The sequence below is a fragment of the Schistocerca americana genome, chromosome 3 (genome assembly GCF_021461395.2).
Source record: "Schistocerca americana isolate TAMUIC-IGC-003095 chromosome 3, iqSchAmer2.1, whole genome shotgun sequence".
Taxonomy (NCBI): Eukaryota; Metazoa; Arthropoda; class Insecta; order Orthoptera; family Acrididae; genus Schistocerca; species Schistocerca americana.
The window spans coordinates 942,509,651-942,526,164 of record NC_060121.1 but is presented as its reverse complement, the minus strand read 5'-3'; the positions used below and the strand labels follow the sequence as shown (position 1 = coordinate 942,526,164).

General features: G+C 44.4%; 1 protein-coding gene and 1 non-coding gene across 2 annotated transcripts in view; one reads left to right on the top strand and one right to left on the bottom strand.

Annotated features, from left to right (window-relative positions):
• Positions 1-16,514, bottom strand: part of LOC124606562 — a 934,387-nt gene that overhangs the window by 851,484 nt on the left and 66,389 nt on the right. The window lies entirely within an intron of this gene.
• Trnat-ugu lies at positions 3,649-3,722 on the top strand. The gene has a single exon. It is a non-coding gene; the product is annotated as a tRNA-Thr (tRNA).

The window sequence follows — 16,514 nt, the reverse complement described above, 5'->3', positions numbered from 1 at the left end:
CCTTGATGCCTCAGAACATGTCCTACCAACCGATCCCTTCTTCTGGTCAAGTTGTGCCACAAACTTCTCTTCTCCCCAATCCTAGTCAATACTTCATCATTAGTTATGTGATCTACCCATCTAATCTTCAGCATTCTTCTGTAGCACCACATTTCAAAAGCTTCTATTCTCTTCTTGTCCAAACTATTTACCGTCTATGTCTCACTTCCATACATGGCTACACTCCATACAAATACTTTCAGAAATAACTTCCTGACACTTAAATCTATACTCGATGTTAACAAATTTCTCTTCTTCAGAAACGCTTTCCTTGCCATTGCCAGTCTACATTTTATATCCTCTCTACTTCGTCCATCATCAGTTATTTTGCTCCCCAAATAGCAAAACTCCTTTACTACTTTAAGTGTCTCATTTCCTAATCTAATACCCTCAGCATCACCCGACTTAACTCGACTACATTCCATTATCCTCGTTTTGTTTTTGTTGATGTTCATCTTACATCCTCCCTTCAAGACACCATCCATTCCGTTCAACTGCTCTTCCAAGTCCTTTGCTGTCTCTGACAGAATTACAATGTCATCGGCGAACCTCAAAGTTTTTATTTCTTCTCAATGGATTTTAATACCTACTCCAAATTTTTCTTTTGTTTCCTTTACTGCTTGCTCAATATAGAGATTGAATAACATCGGGGAGAGGCTACAACCCTGTCTTACTCCCTTCCCAACCTATGCTTCCCTTTCATGTCCCTCAACTCTTATAACTGCCATCTGGTTTCTGTACAAGTTGTAAATAGCCTTTCGCTCCCTGTATTTTACCCCTGCCACCTTTAGAATTTGAAAGAGAGTATTCCAGTCAACATTGTCAAAAGCTTTCTCTAAGTCTACAAATGCTAGAAATGTAAGTTTGCCTTTCCTTAATCTTTCTTCTAAGATAAGTCGTAAGGTCAGTATTGCCTCACGTGTTCCAGTATTTCTACGGAATCCAAACTGATCTTCCCCGAGGTCGGCTTCTACTAGTTTTTCCATTCGTCTGTAAAGAATTCGTGTTAGTACTTTGCAGCTGTGGCTTATTAAACTGATGGTTCGGTAATTTTCACATCTGTCAACACCTGATTTCTTTGGGATTGGAATTATTATATTCTTCTCGAAGTCTGAGGGTATTTCGCCTGTTTCGTACATCTTGCTCACCAGATGGTAGAGTTTTGTCAGGACTGGCTCTCCCAAGGCCGTCAGTAGTTCCAATGGAATTTTGTCTACTCCGGGGGCCTTGTTTCGACTCAGGTCCTTCAGTGCTCTGTCAAACTCTTCACGCAGTATCGTATCTCCCATTTCATCTTCATCTACATCCTCTTCCATTTCCATAATATTGTCCTCAAGTGCATCGCCCTTGTATAGACCCTCTATATACTCCTTCCACCTTTCTGCTTTTTTTTTATATGTAGTAAAAAGCAAAAACGACTTACTTCGCATAGGTAAGAGTACTTGGTTGGTTTCCACAAGGCTCCTGTTTGGTTTATGTCAGCCCTGTTGACTGCGACTGCCCATTGCTTTCGTCTTTCTTCATTGAATTGAAATGCTAACATGCGAAATCCACCTTCACCTCTATTGGAACAACCAAATGCAGCACAACCTGGCATCGTTTACGAACGACTGCAGAACGAATTACAGATGTCAATAACAATACTGTACAATTACTAACGTGTTTACTTCAAACATGTAGGCATCACAAAACGCTTCATTATTTCAACTCGTATTTAAGATCGCAAACGCTAATTACGTACTAAAAGCGATATACAACTAAATCGAACATGCATGCACAACGCATAACAAGTCTCTCAATAATTCAAATATCTTTTAATCGTTTCCAAAAGTCCTCTGAACTTCAAGTCTAAAGCACGGCGAACATAGGAAGCGCTAGAGACGTTTGGCGCCATTTTTCTGCCGAAGCTAATCAACCAATCACGGGCGACTTCACCTATGCCCACTCTCTCTGTATACAGGTTGTCTTGGACGGGGTACCCTTGGAGCTGCGAACAGCGGAGCGCGAGATCCGGCGACTAGCACACGTGCACCGCAGACGGCCGTGCTACCTGCGGCCGACGAATCGAATCAAGATAGTATACTCAGCACTAGGCAATACGATATTTTAAATACGACAGTACGCCTTCTTAGGCACTGTATAACATTAAAACACTCGATAATGGCAACTTAAAGCCGAAATCGTGATGGTGTAAATGTAACACTGCAAATAGATAAAACAGTCTAATGGCGGTAATGACTTTAAAGAAATATATCATGACGGTGGCTCCCCATCATGAAAAAATTAGAAAAAAGATACGCGACATTAGTTTCTGACTGACCTTGTATAAACTATACAGGGTGTTACAAAAAGGCACGGCCAAACTTTCAGGAAACATTCCTCACACACAAAGAAAGAAAATATGTTATGTGGACATGTGTCCGGAAACGCTTACTTTCCATGTCAGATCTCATTTTATTATTTCTCTTCAAATCATATTAATCATGGAATGGAAACACACAGCAACAGAACGTACCAGCGTGACTTCAAACACTTTGTTACAGGAAATGTTCAAAATGTCCTCCGTTAGCGAGGATACATGCATCCACCCTCAGTCGCATGGAATCCCTGATGCGCTGATGCAGACCTTGGGAATGGCGTATTGTATCACAGCCGTCCACAATACGAGCACGAAGAGTCTCTACGTTTGGTACCGGGGCTGCGTAGACAAGAGCTTTCAAATGCCCCCATAAATGAAAGTCAAACGGGGTGAGGTCAGGAGAGCGTGGACGCCATGGAATTGGTCCGCCTCTACCAATCCATCGGTCACCGAGTCTGTTGTTCAGAAGCGTTCGAACACTTCGACTGAAATGTGCAGGAGCTCCATCGTGCATGAACCACATGTTGTGTCGTACTTGTAAAGGCACATGTTCTAACAGCACAGGTAGAGTATCCCGTATGAAATCATGATAGCGTGCCCCGTTGAGCGTAGGTGGAAGAACATACTGACGAAACAAAAATGAGCTCTAACATGGAAATTAAGCGTTTCCGGACACATGTCCACATAACATCTTTTCTTTATTTGTGTGTGAGGAATGTTTCCTGAAAGTTTGGCCGTACCTTTTTGTAACACCCTGTATATATACTAAGATGGTATCTGTTCTTTCGGGCCGGCCGCGGTGGCTGTGCGGTTCTAGGCGCTCCAGTCCGGAGCCGCGCTGCTGCTACGGTCGCAGGTTCGAATCCTGCGTCGGGCACGGGTGTGTGTGATGTCCTTAGGTTAGTTAGGTTTAATAAGTTCTAAGTTCTAGGGGACTGATGACCACAGCAGTAGAGTCCCATAGTGCTCAGAGCCATTTGAACCATTTTTTGTTCTTTCGGACATGTCCGAAAGAATAGATACCATCTTAGTAAATATATAGTTAAGGCTCACCGGCCACTTGACCATCTTCTTCTTCTGTGCGAATGCACAAACAGTGCCCGAACTATTACGGGAATCGGCAACGCGCCGCGAGTAATGAGTATAACGGGCGGGGCCACTGCGAATGTAGTGCGGGACAATAGTTGAGAATGTGGATTTCGCGGGAGGCGTACCAGAGATAAATCCCTGCAGTCGCGCTATCCTCTGTGTCCTCGGTGGCTCAGATGGATAGAGCGTCTGCCATGTAAGCAGGAGATCCCGGGTTCGAGTCCCGGTCGGGGCACACTTTTTCATCTGTCCTTGTACAAACTGTTGATAGTAGTGAACACAAAGAACACAAAGTAGCACAAAGAAGATGAAGCAATAATTCTTCCCTCGCCGCATCCGTGAACGAAACGGGAAGAAACGTTAATAAATAGTTAATAACAGTTACGATCTGGGGAGGACTTAACGCTCTGGTGTAGATGCAGATCACAGCATTGGCGGCGAAGAATCTGAAAATGCTACTACTATTATTTGAAAAATTGCTCATGTATAGCGATAGCACTAGTGTTGCTTCCTTTGAATCTTCGCCGTTCATGACAAAGTACCTAGTACCTAACAGCAAGGACCGAGCGAGGTGGCGCAGTGGTTAGACACTGGACTCGCATTCGGGAGGACGACGGTTCCATCCCGCGTCCGGCCATTCTGATTTAGGTTTTCCGTGATTTCCCTAAATCACTCCAGGCAAATGCCGGGATGGTTGCTCTGAAAGGGCACGGCCGACTTCCTTCCCCATCCTTCCCTAATCTGATGAGACCGATGACCTCGCTGTCTGGTCTCCTTCCCCAAACAACCCAACCCCTATCAGCAAAAAATTGATCCAGCCCATTCCACTGTTGAGAAAATATTTCATGTAATCGTGTGTTCGTTGTGAGCTGATTCGGAAACCTGGTTAAACCGAATCTACCTGTTGCCTGCGTTTCGATGTGCCGTGTGCGTAATGCCAATGCGAAACGTACAGTTATTTCTTTTCTGAGAGATGCGGACGTGAAGGAACGAGGAAGCTGCCTCGCGCTGTACCTCCCCGCTCCCCGGACCGTTTCGACACGATTGCGAGATACCTCTCCCCTCACGCCAGACCCGCACAAAGCCAGCCACACGGCCGGCGCCTCCCCGGCCGCGTTTCACGTAATTGCTGTCCTTCGTAATTAAAACTTCTGCCGACTCCTGGCGCCCCGCGCTCTGAAGCTCTCCCAAACATGCCCCCCCTCGCCGGCCGGAGTGGCCGTGCGGTTCTAGGCGCTGCAGTCTGGAACCGAGCGACCGCTACGGTCGCAGGTTCGAATCCTGCCTCGGGCATGGATGTGTGTTATGTCCTTAGGTTAGTTAGGTTTAATTAGTTCTAAGTTCTAGGCGACTGATGACCTCAGACGTTAAGTCGCATAGTGCTCAGAGCCATTTGAACCATTTTTTGAACCCCCCCCCCCCCCCCCCCCACTCACACACAAAGCTCCTGTTGCAGTCAAGGAGGTTAGAATATGGGGGGGCGCCCTTACGCCGAAAGAGTGAAGCATGTTTCCGCCATACTGGTTAGTCTAAGTGTAGTGTTCGTATTGAAGTGCTGCTCTTCGATATCACAACAGGAATAAAACGTTCGGCTGTTTTGCCGCGATGTACACTATGCCGCATGAGTAAGAACAGGTGTTAACAATTTTTAACGCTTTCCCAAGTGTCTGATGATGAGTACTCATCCACGCATCAACGCATTACATCTACATCTACATCTACATGATTACTCTGCAATTCACATTTAAGTGCTTGGCAGACGGTTCATCGAACCACAATCATACTATCTCTCTACCATTCCACTCCCGAACAGCGCGCGGGAAAAACCAACACCTAAACCTTTCTGTTCGAGCTCTGATTTCTCTTATTTTATTTTGATGACCATTCCTACCTATGTAGGTTGGGCTCAACAAAATATTTTCGCATTCGGAAGAGAGAGTTGGTGACTGAATTTCGTAAATAGATCTCGCCGCGACGAAAAACGTCTTTGCTTTAATGACTTCCATCCCAACTCGCGTATCATATCTGCCACACTCTCTCCCCTATTACGTGATAATACAAAACGAGCTGCCCTTTTTTGCACCCTTTCGATGTCCTCCGTCAATCCCACCTGGTAAGGATCCCACACCGCGCAGCAACATTCTAAAAGAGGACGAACGAGTGTAGTGTAAGCTGTCTCTTTAATGGACTTGATGCATCTTCTAAGTGTCCTGCCAATGAAACGCAACCTTTGGCTCGCCTCCCCCAAAATATTATCTATGTATTCTTTCCAACTGAAGTTGTTCGTAATTTTAACACCCAGGTACTTAGTTTAGTTGACAGCCTTGAGAACTGTACTATTTATCGAGTAATCGAATTCCAACGGATTTTTTTTCGAACTCATGTGGATCACCTCACACTTTTCGTTATTTAGCGTCAACTGCCACCTGCCACACCATACAGCAATCTTTCCTAAATCGCTTTGCAACTGATACTGGTCTTCGGATGGCCTTACTAGACAGTAAATTACAGCATCATCTGCAAACAACCTAAGAGAACTGCTCAGATTGTCACTCAGGTCATTTATATAGATCAGGAACAGCAGAGGTCCCAGGACGCTTCCCTGGGGAACACCTGATATCACTTCAGTTTTACTCGATGATTTGCCGTCTATTACTACGAACTGCGACCTTCCTGACAGGAAATCACGAACCCAGTCGCACAACTGAGGAGATACCCCATAGGCCCGCAGCTTGATTAGAAGTCGCTTGTGAGGAACGGTGTCAAAAGCATTAGTGTTAAGACATATGTTTAACGGAGATACAGACTCGTACTGGCTAAGATGGCGGACGGGCTTCAAATGTCATTGTGCTCGGCATACATAACGCGTCGTCTGTGCTCAGCATATATAACGCCATCTCCCTTTTATTCTAAGCTCCTTGCTTGCAGTCTGCATCCACGTAACACGTACATTCTGTATATCTATCTTTTTTAGCCTTTCCTATTCTACTCGTAGACGATATGCAGCAAGAACACAGAAACCACCTCTTTCCGCCGTTGTACGGGCGCGAATGTCTCAAATTTTAGCGTCCTGATCATCGTGCAAGATGTACTGCGTCGCCTAACTCAGTCTTCCAACGTACAAACTCAGAATCCTCCGAGCCGGCCTTTCCGTTATGCACGACTCGACATCCCCTCCCACCGGAGCCTGTTGAGCGATACTCTGAGGCTCGCGCATCAATTATACAAATTCGAAACGAATTCCGCATCTATGTATTAATTAATATTACTTTGATACGTTAATCCAATTTGGCTGGGTTGCCAGATTCACTTATAATGCACAAGCATTCTTCCAATGAATCTCTGTTTAAAAAATTCAAACGCCTTTTTCTAGCTGTTGTATAATTTTTATTTACGTTACACATGCATCTCGCCTTTGATCTGCAATGGACTTAATTTGGAAATATACAGTTTTCGTTTAACATGTGATACTTACAGATTCGAAACAGTTCACACCATAATTTTTGCGTCGAGGAAATGTCACATATTTGCCCCTGAAACGTAAATAAATACGACTTTGCAGCAAGTAAAAGACATCTTAACTTGTAAAATGAATACGTTCTACGGAAAAAAACGCACCACAAAAGAGCGCAAATTGGTCACAAATTCTCTGTGTGTCCATCTTTTCGGAGATGGTTGTGGAACTCGGCAGTTCAGTACAGAATGTCAAATCAAAGACCTTTCAACAGTCTCATTTCCAAACTGTTATTTAATTTGGCTACCAGTTCGAACAGTCGGGATATGATGCTTGAAGCGATCGCTGTATCAACCAAAAAAAATACGGATACCAGTCTGACCCCTATTTTGGAGCCAGCCGTTGTGGCCGAGCGGTTCTAGGCGCTTCAGTCTGGAACCGCGCTGCTGCTATGGTCGCAGGTTCGAATCCTGCCTCGGGCATGGCTGTGTTTGATGTCCTTAGGTGTCAGTTGTTCTAAGTATAGGGGACTGATGACGCCAGATGTTAAGTCCCATTGTGCTCAGAGCCATTTGAACCCTATTTTGGAATCTTTCTACACGTCAGTCAGGGGCCTGAAGATGGCGTAGAAAATCGCCGAAACTGGTAGCCAAATAAAACAACAGTTTGGAAATTAGATGGCTGAAAGGTGTTTTATTTGACATTCTGGTCACAAATTGGTATTCATACAGGTATTGGCAGAAAACGCGAAACTGTAAACTTTGGCGGCCAATAGATAAATGTGTGACGCTGAAATGCAATTTCACCACGCAGCTGGTAAGTATAGAAAACACGGGACATGACGATGCGACGACATAAAATCTGTGCGAATTTCATACCGTGTACTCCCAAGGGAACCTCCCCATCGCACCCCCCTCAGATTTAGTTATTAAGTTGGCACAGGGATAGGCCATGAAAAACTGAACACAGATCAATCGAGAAAACAGGAAGAAATTGTATGGAACTGTGAAAAAATAAGCAAAATATACAAACTGAGTAGTCCGTGTGCAAGATAAGCCACATCAAGGTACGTGTACACTGAGGAGCACTGTGGTCCCGTGGTTACCGTGAGCAGCTACGGAACGGAAGGTCCCTGGTTCAATCCTCCCTCGAGTGAAAAGTTTTTTTTTTTATTTTCAGACAATTATCAAATTTCATCAACTTCGCTCTCCAAAATTCCAGGACATGTTCAGATTTGCTTGGACACATGCAGGACTTGATGGTCTACACACGGAAAAACTTGAAAACGTTAAAAACGTATGTTTTACAGAGCACAGGGAAAACTGTGCGACTGTGAAACTGTTGCATACATTTGTTGCAGTTTATGTCACAAACTCTTATGTTTTCATCACTTTTTTGGGAGTGATTATCACATCCACAAGAAAACCTAAAACGGGCAAGGTAGAAGAATCTTTTTACCCATTCGCCAAGTGTGCAAGTTAGGTGGGTCGACAACATGTTCCTGTAATGTGACGCACATGCCGTCACCAGTGTCGTATAGAATATTTCAGACGTGTTTTCCTGTGGAGGAATCGGTTGACCTATGAATTTGCGATCAAATGTTTTCGGTTCCTATTGGAGAGGCACGTCCTTTCGTCTACTAATCGCACGGTTTTGCGGTGCGGTCGCAAAACACAGACACTAAACTTATTACAGTGAGCAGATACGTCAATGAATGAACGGTCAGATCGTAACTTTGAGAAAATAATGTAAGTAAAATTTAGTCGAGGGAGGACTCGAACCAAGGACCTCTCGTTCCGCAGTTACTCACTCTAACCACGGGACCACGGCGCTCTGCAGCTTACATAGTCCTTGATGTTGCATATCTTACACTTGGACTACTCAGTTTGTATATTTTGCTTATTTTTTCATAGTTCCACACAACTTCTTCCTGTTTTCTCGATTGATCTGTGTTCAGTTTTTCAAGGCCTATCCACTGTGTCAATTTATAACTAAATCTCAGTGGGGTGCGATGGGGAGGTTCCCTTGTCAGCAACTATACCTCGCAGTCAAGCACGTGTACAGCATCCGCAGAGGTCAGCACTTTAAGAGAGGATATGTAGTCGGGCGCAAAGTAGACGGTTGGAGTAATCGGCGAATCGCTCGACATTTAAATAGGTGGCAGTGGGTGAACCATGGCCGAACAGAGCGTTAGGAAGGAAGCGGTCAACCTAAAGAGATGACGAACGAGAGGGCCGAGCAATCGTCAGATAGGCACTCGGAGCCCCGGAGTTTTCATTATCATCGATTCGACGTGCAACTGGTGCTGCAGGGACTACGAGGACCAACTACCATTGACCTCTGTATACCAACTAGCCTGTTTGCAGTGGCGTCGGGCACATTCGGCCTCGAATCTCACTCACTGGAGTAGAATTGTCTTTAGTAATGAGTCCCACTTCGAACTGAACCCCGATGACCAGGGAAGACGTGTCTCGAGGTGGAGGGTGTCAACCTGGCTGTCACCCGCCACAAGGCCAAACAACCGGGAGTGGTGTTCTGGTGAGCCACTTCATTTCATAGCAGGGCCTCGTTGGTTCTCATTCGTGGCACCCTAACAACACAGCTTACATTGAAGGAAAATAACGCCCGCCTGCACACGGCCTGTCTTCGTGTTTGCCAAACCCCACCTTCGTCAGCAAGATCGCCGGATCTTTCTCCAATTAAGAAAGTTTAGAGCATTAGGGGCACGACCCTTCAGTCAGCGGTATTTTGACGATCTAACGCACCAGTTGGACAGAATTTGGGACGATATCTCTCAGGAGGACATCCAACAACTCAACCACTCAATCCCAAGCCGAATAACTGCTTGCATAAGGGCCAAATAAATCACCCATTTTTAAAAAAAATTGTCCGTACATTTACGTCAACCATAACCATCATCCCACAAACATGGAACAAGAAATGAAAATAATGAGAATAAGCAACCATGACAAACATCTTATACAAACGCGAGAAAACTTTCACATCCAGAAAGACATAGTAGAAAACAAAGATGTGATAAATGAACAAACACACATCAGCACAGGCTCCCTACTACACTTAATAAAGGAAATGATAACATAAAACAAAAAGACTCTTCCCCCTTCACCATGTGGACACACACACACACACACACACACACACACACACACACACAACACACACACACGCACAAGCAGACCCCACAATATATATATAACACACACACCACAAAAAATTTATATTACACCAAAACACACACACACACACACACACACACACACACACACACACAAATGCATACACGAACAGATCACAGATACTTCAATAATTACACTCGAAGTTTGGCAAAAACATTTGACAGTCGACAACGGAAACCAAAACATTGCATTGAAACAAGCGTTCAGTTCACAGTGCTGTGGAATGTGGGAAAAAATCGCAAATTGGCATTCATAAGAAGAAGAACAACGCCAAAAATGCAACAGGAGGGTAATATGTAAGAAATTGTCCACGCAACCTGTAAGTACAGTTCAAAACATTACTACTTAATAGGAAATACCAACCACCAGAACTGTTTATAACCTATAGGCACAATGACAAACATGCAAATTAAATACCAAACATATGTAAATATTCCAGGCCACTGATGATGCCTTTCAGAAAATAAAGGCAAAACGCGTATGGCACTAAAATTGTGTTTTATTCAGTTGCTCTCAGACGGTCCACAAGTAAAAATTACCAATATACCGTAATAATTTACGTCAAATTTAACGATTTCCGTACCAATACAGTAATTCCTCAGCGGTGTTTTTTGTTTTACAATGTTTGTACACAAGGTGTTTGAGCAATAGAACTAGAAAAGAAAGAGAGTAGAAGACAAAGAACAAAGCAAACAATCCTACAAACATAGGTCCGGAAACCAGTGGTCTTCTCGATACGATGTATGCTCTGGCTCTGAGTACTATGGGACTCAACTGCTGAGGTCATCAGTCCCCTAGAACGTAGAATTACTTAAACCTAACTAACCTAAGGACATCACACACATCCATGCCCGAGGCAGGACCGTAGCGGTCACGCGGTTCCAGACTGTAGCGCCTAGAACCGCTCGGCCACTTCGGCCGGCATACGATGTATGCCAGTGTTACAACACTATTAACATCTAAGTCTATGTTATTTTGAAACATCACTGGTGAGGCGTAAATTACAAAGTGTTAACTGCTCTCGTTGGATTTATCATCATTACGGATACATAAGTACTAGTGAATAGTGCTTCGGCAACAAAACTATCGGTCGTGACACGCCAATACCATGGTCTCCTCACTTGAAACCGTTTAACTTTTTTTATGTGGGAACATTTAGAAGCTTTCGTGTACTTCATCCCCAATCATAGCGCCGATGAAATCCGGGGACGCGTTGTAGATGGTTGTCAATGCATTCGGAATACTCCAGGGATTTTTGCACGTGTACGGGAATCAATGATATGTTTATCCTCAGGTGCATATCTGCAGTCTGAATCTTTGGGGACTCTGTTATACGGTATTCATGTATTCAGTCGTACGCGTCTTATTGGGGTCTTGTTTCACCGTCCACTACTTGCCCGTTTAGTTTGTTCCCGTAATAGTCACTTGCTGCGAGAAACGGCCGTACCAACAAATCAGTTCCAATGGATCCGCTTGGCCTTTGGCTTAACCTACAACATTTCTACAATAGTTCCGTCTTTAAATTGCTGTGAATCAACAGTTGTAGACGGTCCTGACAGATTCTAGTGCCTGATCTACAATGATGTTGTCAAACAGTGTCGGGTCTTCTCGTTAATCCAGTGTATCTCTTCTCGTTGAGGGACTGCTGCTAGTCTACTACAGAGGCTGCAGGTACAGTACCCTGGTCCAGCATGGTATAAGCGAAAATGAGAAAATTTTAAACTTACTGGTGGTCTACAAGTACATGGATACTCCGAAAATCATACTTAAGTGCCTGGCAGAGGGTTCATCGAACCACCTTTACAATAATTATTTACTATTCCAGTCTCTAACAGTGCGCGGAAAAAACGAACACCTATTTCTTTTCGTGCGTTCTCTGATTTCCCTTATTTATGATGATCGTTTCTCCCTATGTAGGTCGGCTTCAACAAAATATTCTCGCATTCAGAGGAAAAAGCAGGCGATTGAAATTTCGTGAGAGGATTCTGCTCCAACGAAAAACGCCTTTGCTTTTATTATGTCCACCCCAAATCCTGCATCATGTCAGTGACACTCTCCCCCTACTTCGCCGTAATATAAAACGTGCTGCCCTTCTCTGGACTTTCGCTATGTACTCCATTGATCCTATCTGGTAAGGATCCCTGATCGCGCAGTAGTACTCCAAAAGAGGACGAACAAGTGCAGTGTAGGCAGTAAAAAAAAGTGTTTCACGGTCGATATTTAAAGCTTCAGGGCTGAGAGGTAGTGGGTGATGTATAAAACTATTCGTTGACGTTTCATCACCATATTCGGGAGGCGTCATCAGAGATAAAAAGGGCCAAACGTTATTCAATAATACTACACGTCGACCACGGCCTCTCAGCCCGGTAGCTTAAACTGTAGCCACCGTTGTTCTGCTGACTATAGTAATAATACAAGTGTGTTCAATATTGCAGCAATTTTATTGACCTACACGACACGTATGTGTTAGGCTATGTGAAGAAGTGTCGGACTACAAATGCAAAAGGTTTGAACTTCAGTTCCCAGTACCGCTCCAGATTGTTTCTGCCACTCCTTTCACCCCCGGGAATCGTTTCCGCACCTAAAACATGATAAGCTGCACCTTGGTTCTGAGTCCACGTTCAACTGTTGGTCCCACTAAATTCATTGGATCAACAGAGACGGCAAATTACTTGCAAAATCAGCTGAACGGAATGGATAGTCTTGAAACAAGTTATAAGATGACAATCAATAAAAGCGAAACAAGGGTAATGGAATGTAGTCGAATAAAATCAAGCTATGCTGAGGTAATTATATCATAAAAAAGAGACACTAAAGTGGTAGATGAATTTTGCTACTTGGAGAGAAACATGAATTATGGAGGCCGATGTAGAGAGGATATAAAATGAATACTAGGAACGCAAGTAAAGCGTTACTGAAGAAATTTGCAAACATCGAATGCACACAGTGGTTGTAATTAAACTTTCGCTACTTGAGTCAGTGTAGACGGTAAACTATTTGCCATTTGGGTACCTACGTTTATGGGAATGATGTTCAGACTGTGTACTGCAAGATTAATAGTGTTCGTGTCATGACTTGCCGTTACGCACTGGTATGGCTCCGTAGGTGGAATTCGGATCCCAGGACCAAGGACATGCAGCGTGAACGGCAACAACTGACCTAGCTGCTCTCCGGGAGAGAGGTGCTTTGGTCCCAACTGTTTTGATGCACGACGGAGCTCCACCTCATACTGCTCGTAAGGTCACTTGGTTACTGCGGAAAACGTTTGACGAAAATCGAATCATTGGCCGATCGTTTCAAACTGCCTGGCCACCAAGATCAATAGATCTTAACCCCGTGTGACTTCTGGCTGTGGAATTACCTGAAGGACGGGATTTAACAACGCGAGACTAACACACGTCGGAGGTTGAAGATGAAGCGAGGGAGATTCCTAACATCCCACCTGAGGTGTTTCAGGAAGCAGTAGAGCAATTTCCAGCGCGGTTCCAGGCTGTCGAGGGTGCAAATGGTAGCCACATTGAGCAACGTTTGTAATCTGGAACGTACACATTGTACGCAATTAAAAAATATTACCCTCCCATTTAAGTGTCAGGAAGTCGTTTCTGAAAGTATTCGTATGGAGTGTAGCCATGTATGGAAGTGAAACGTGGACGATAAATAGTTTGGACAAAAAGAGAATAGAAGCTTTCGAAATGTGGTGTTACAGAGGAATGCTGAATATTAGATGGGTAGGTCACATAACTAATGAGGAGCTATTGAACAGAATTGGGGAGAAGAGGAGTTTGTGGCACAACTTGACTAGAAGAAGGGATCGGTTGGTAGGACATGTTCTGATCACCAATTTAGTATTGGAGGGCAGCGTGGAGGGTAAAAATCGAAGAGGGAGACCAAGAGATGAATACACTAAGCAGATTCAGAAGGATGTAGGTTGCAGTAGGTACTGGGAGATGAAGAAGCTTGCACAGGATGGAGTAGCATGGAGAGCTGCATCAAACCAGTTTCTGGACTGAAGACCATAACAACAACCTTCCAATGTAGAAATTAATATGTGTTTCTTTCAATGGTTTACTCGTTATCCCTCTTCCGCATGTCCTCACAAATGTTTCCACAAAGTTCATTGTCCTAGAGTCACTTGTTTTTCGCGGTAGCCATCTCAAGTAGAGAAATTGTAATTAATGCGCTGGGAAGTCTTTTCTGAAGATATTTGTCTTAAGAGCAGCCTTATAAGGAAGAGAAATATGGACGACAAACAGTTCAGACTGCAACAGAATACAAGCTATTGAAACGTGGTGCTACGGAAAAATGCTGAATATCATACAGTTAGATCGAATAATTAAAAAAGAGGTTCTAAACCGAATTGGAGAGAAAAGATGTTTACGGCTTAAGTAAACTAAAAGAAAGAATTGTCTGTTGGGTAATGGAGGGAGTGTGTGAGGTAAGACTTGTGGAGGGAAAGGAAGTATTAACTGCGATAAGCACATTCAAATGGCTCTAGAGGTAGGCTGCAGTTGTTACGCTGAGATGAAGAGGATTGGACAGGATGCTGTAAAGTGGAGAGTTCCACCAAGTCAGTCTTGGGATGTCTAGAACAGCACCGTGCTGTTCAAACCGACCTTCGAGTCGAGGACGCGTTTACTTTTACGTTTGTCCCGCGGTGCCAGAAACTAACAGCTACAGCTTGTGGCTGTAATTTGTTCACCTCGTACCACCTACTCTGCAGTGGCAATCTGGCACATTTCGCAGCTTTTTGCCGCAGCTCCATCGCCGGAGCTGCCATATACGGAGCGCTGGCCAATCAGCTCGCAAAGTTATCCCCGGCCTTGTCCGCCCGTTGCTTGCAGGGCGGATCCTCGTTTGCAGCCAAGTAGTCACAAGCTCCTGAAACCCTGACGTAACAGTTCTGTGCAAATAGAAGCCACCTGAAAAAGATGGCGATTTTTGTTAGCTCTGTTTCCTGTCCCACGAGTGGTCTCGTTAGAGCGGGCGCGCGCGCACACACACACACACACACACACACACACACACACACACACACAGAGTTAATGTACTCACTGGTGTTGCACAATCATTTACTTGTCGTATCAGGGACTACCCTGTGTGGAGCTTACATGACTTGGTTTGTCACTTCAATAACGATCAACTATTCGCCCTGTTGCTGAGTGTTGTGGTAGAGCAGGGCTTCCCAACGTAAGGGGTCCGCCGGCTCTTTCTAGGGGGTCCGCGGCCACCTCTCACCAAATCGTGTAAAATAATGAGTAAAATTATTGAATAAAAATGTGAAAATCAAATTCATCACTTTTTTTTTTTGGTGTGAAAAACATGTGTACTTTTACTTCAGGTCGTATCCCCAAGCAGCCTTTGCGGTTCCTAAGTGAGAACGTATACACAGTTTAGTGCCGGAGAATGCGGCTTCTCTGATCGACTGTTTAGCAACAATACGGGGGTCGTTTGTGCGCCGGCTCACGGCGCTAGATGCGCTGAAACCTTTTACGCATGCGCGGAGCGAGCTTTGTCGACCAATCACAGCGCTCGCTGGCACGTACGCGGCCCCAGGCATCATTTAATGTTAAACTTGCTTTGTCAGTGCACTACCTATTTCATAAGTCGATTTTTGACCAGTGAATAACTTCTATCATGGATCGGTGGCTGAAGTCAGGATCATTGAAGAAGGCTGCAGTTTCTCCATCGCCTTCACAACAAGGGAAGTTTCCAGTTGAAATGAATGAGGAGGGAGGACGATCAAAGGAAAACTTTACACACATTTGAACATTTTTCTTTGGATTTCACGAAAAACCACACGCAGACACACACACACGACTGTTACGAAATATGCATGCTCCTTACATAACAGTAGCCAAATAGTGGAAGTGAACAGACCATAAGCGACAGCTTGTCAACAGCGAACAGTTCGGACGTGACGTTGATTGCTCTTGGAGGAAGACAGGTCCATCGTGTGAAATTTCAATTACCAAGTAATTTTAATCAGGCTATAGTGTGTTGAACAAAGGGAGTAAATCCTCTAGTAAGTTCCTGGATACAGTGAGAATTCCAATTGGATCGTTAATTTAAGTTGTTTTCATTAATCTCTAAACCAAAGACTATTGATACTTCGGGGAGGGGGGGGGGGTCATTGGGAACATGGCACCTCCATTAAGAAGCTTTCAGCTCCCATGGGTTTCGCTCTGAAATTTGAAGTTACTGTGCTCTTGACTGACTAGGGGTCCGCCATGGATTTTCGACTGAAGAAGGGGTCTGCCAGCTGAAAAGGTTGGGGAGCCCTGGTGTGGAGCATTCTTTCTTTCTTTGTGTGAGCCGTGTCCCGCAGTCACGCAGGGTCGGTCATGGTTAATCGGATGTGGCATGTTAAGGTTAAGGG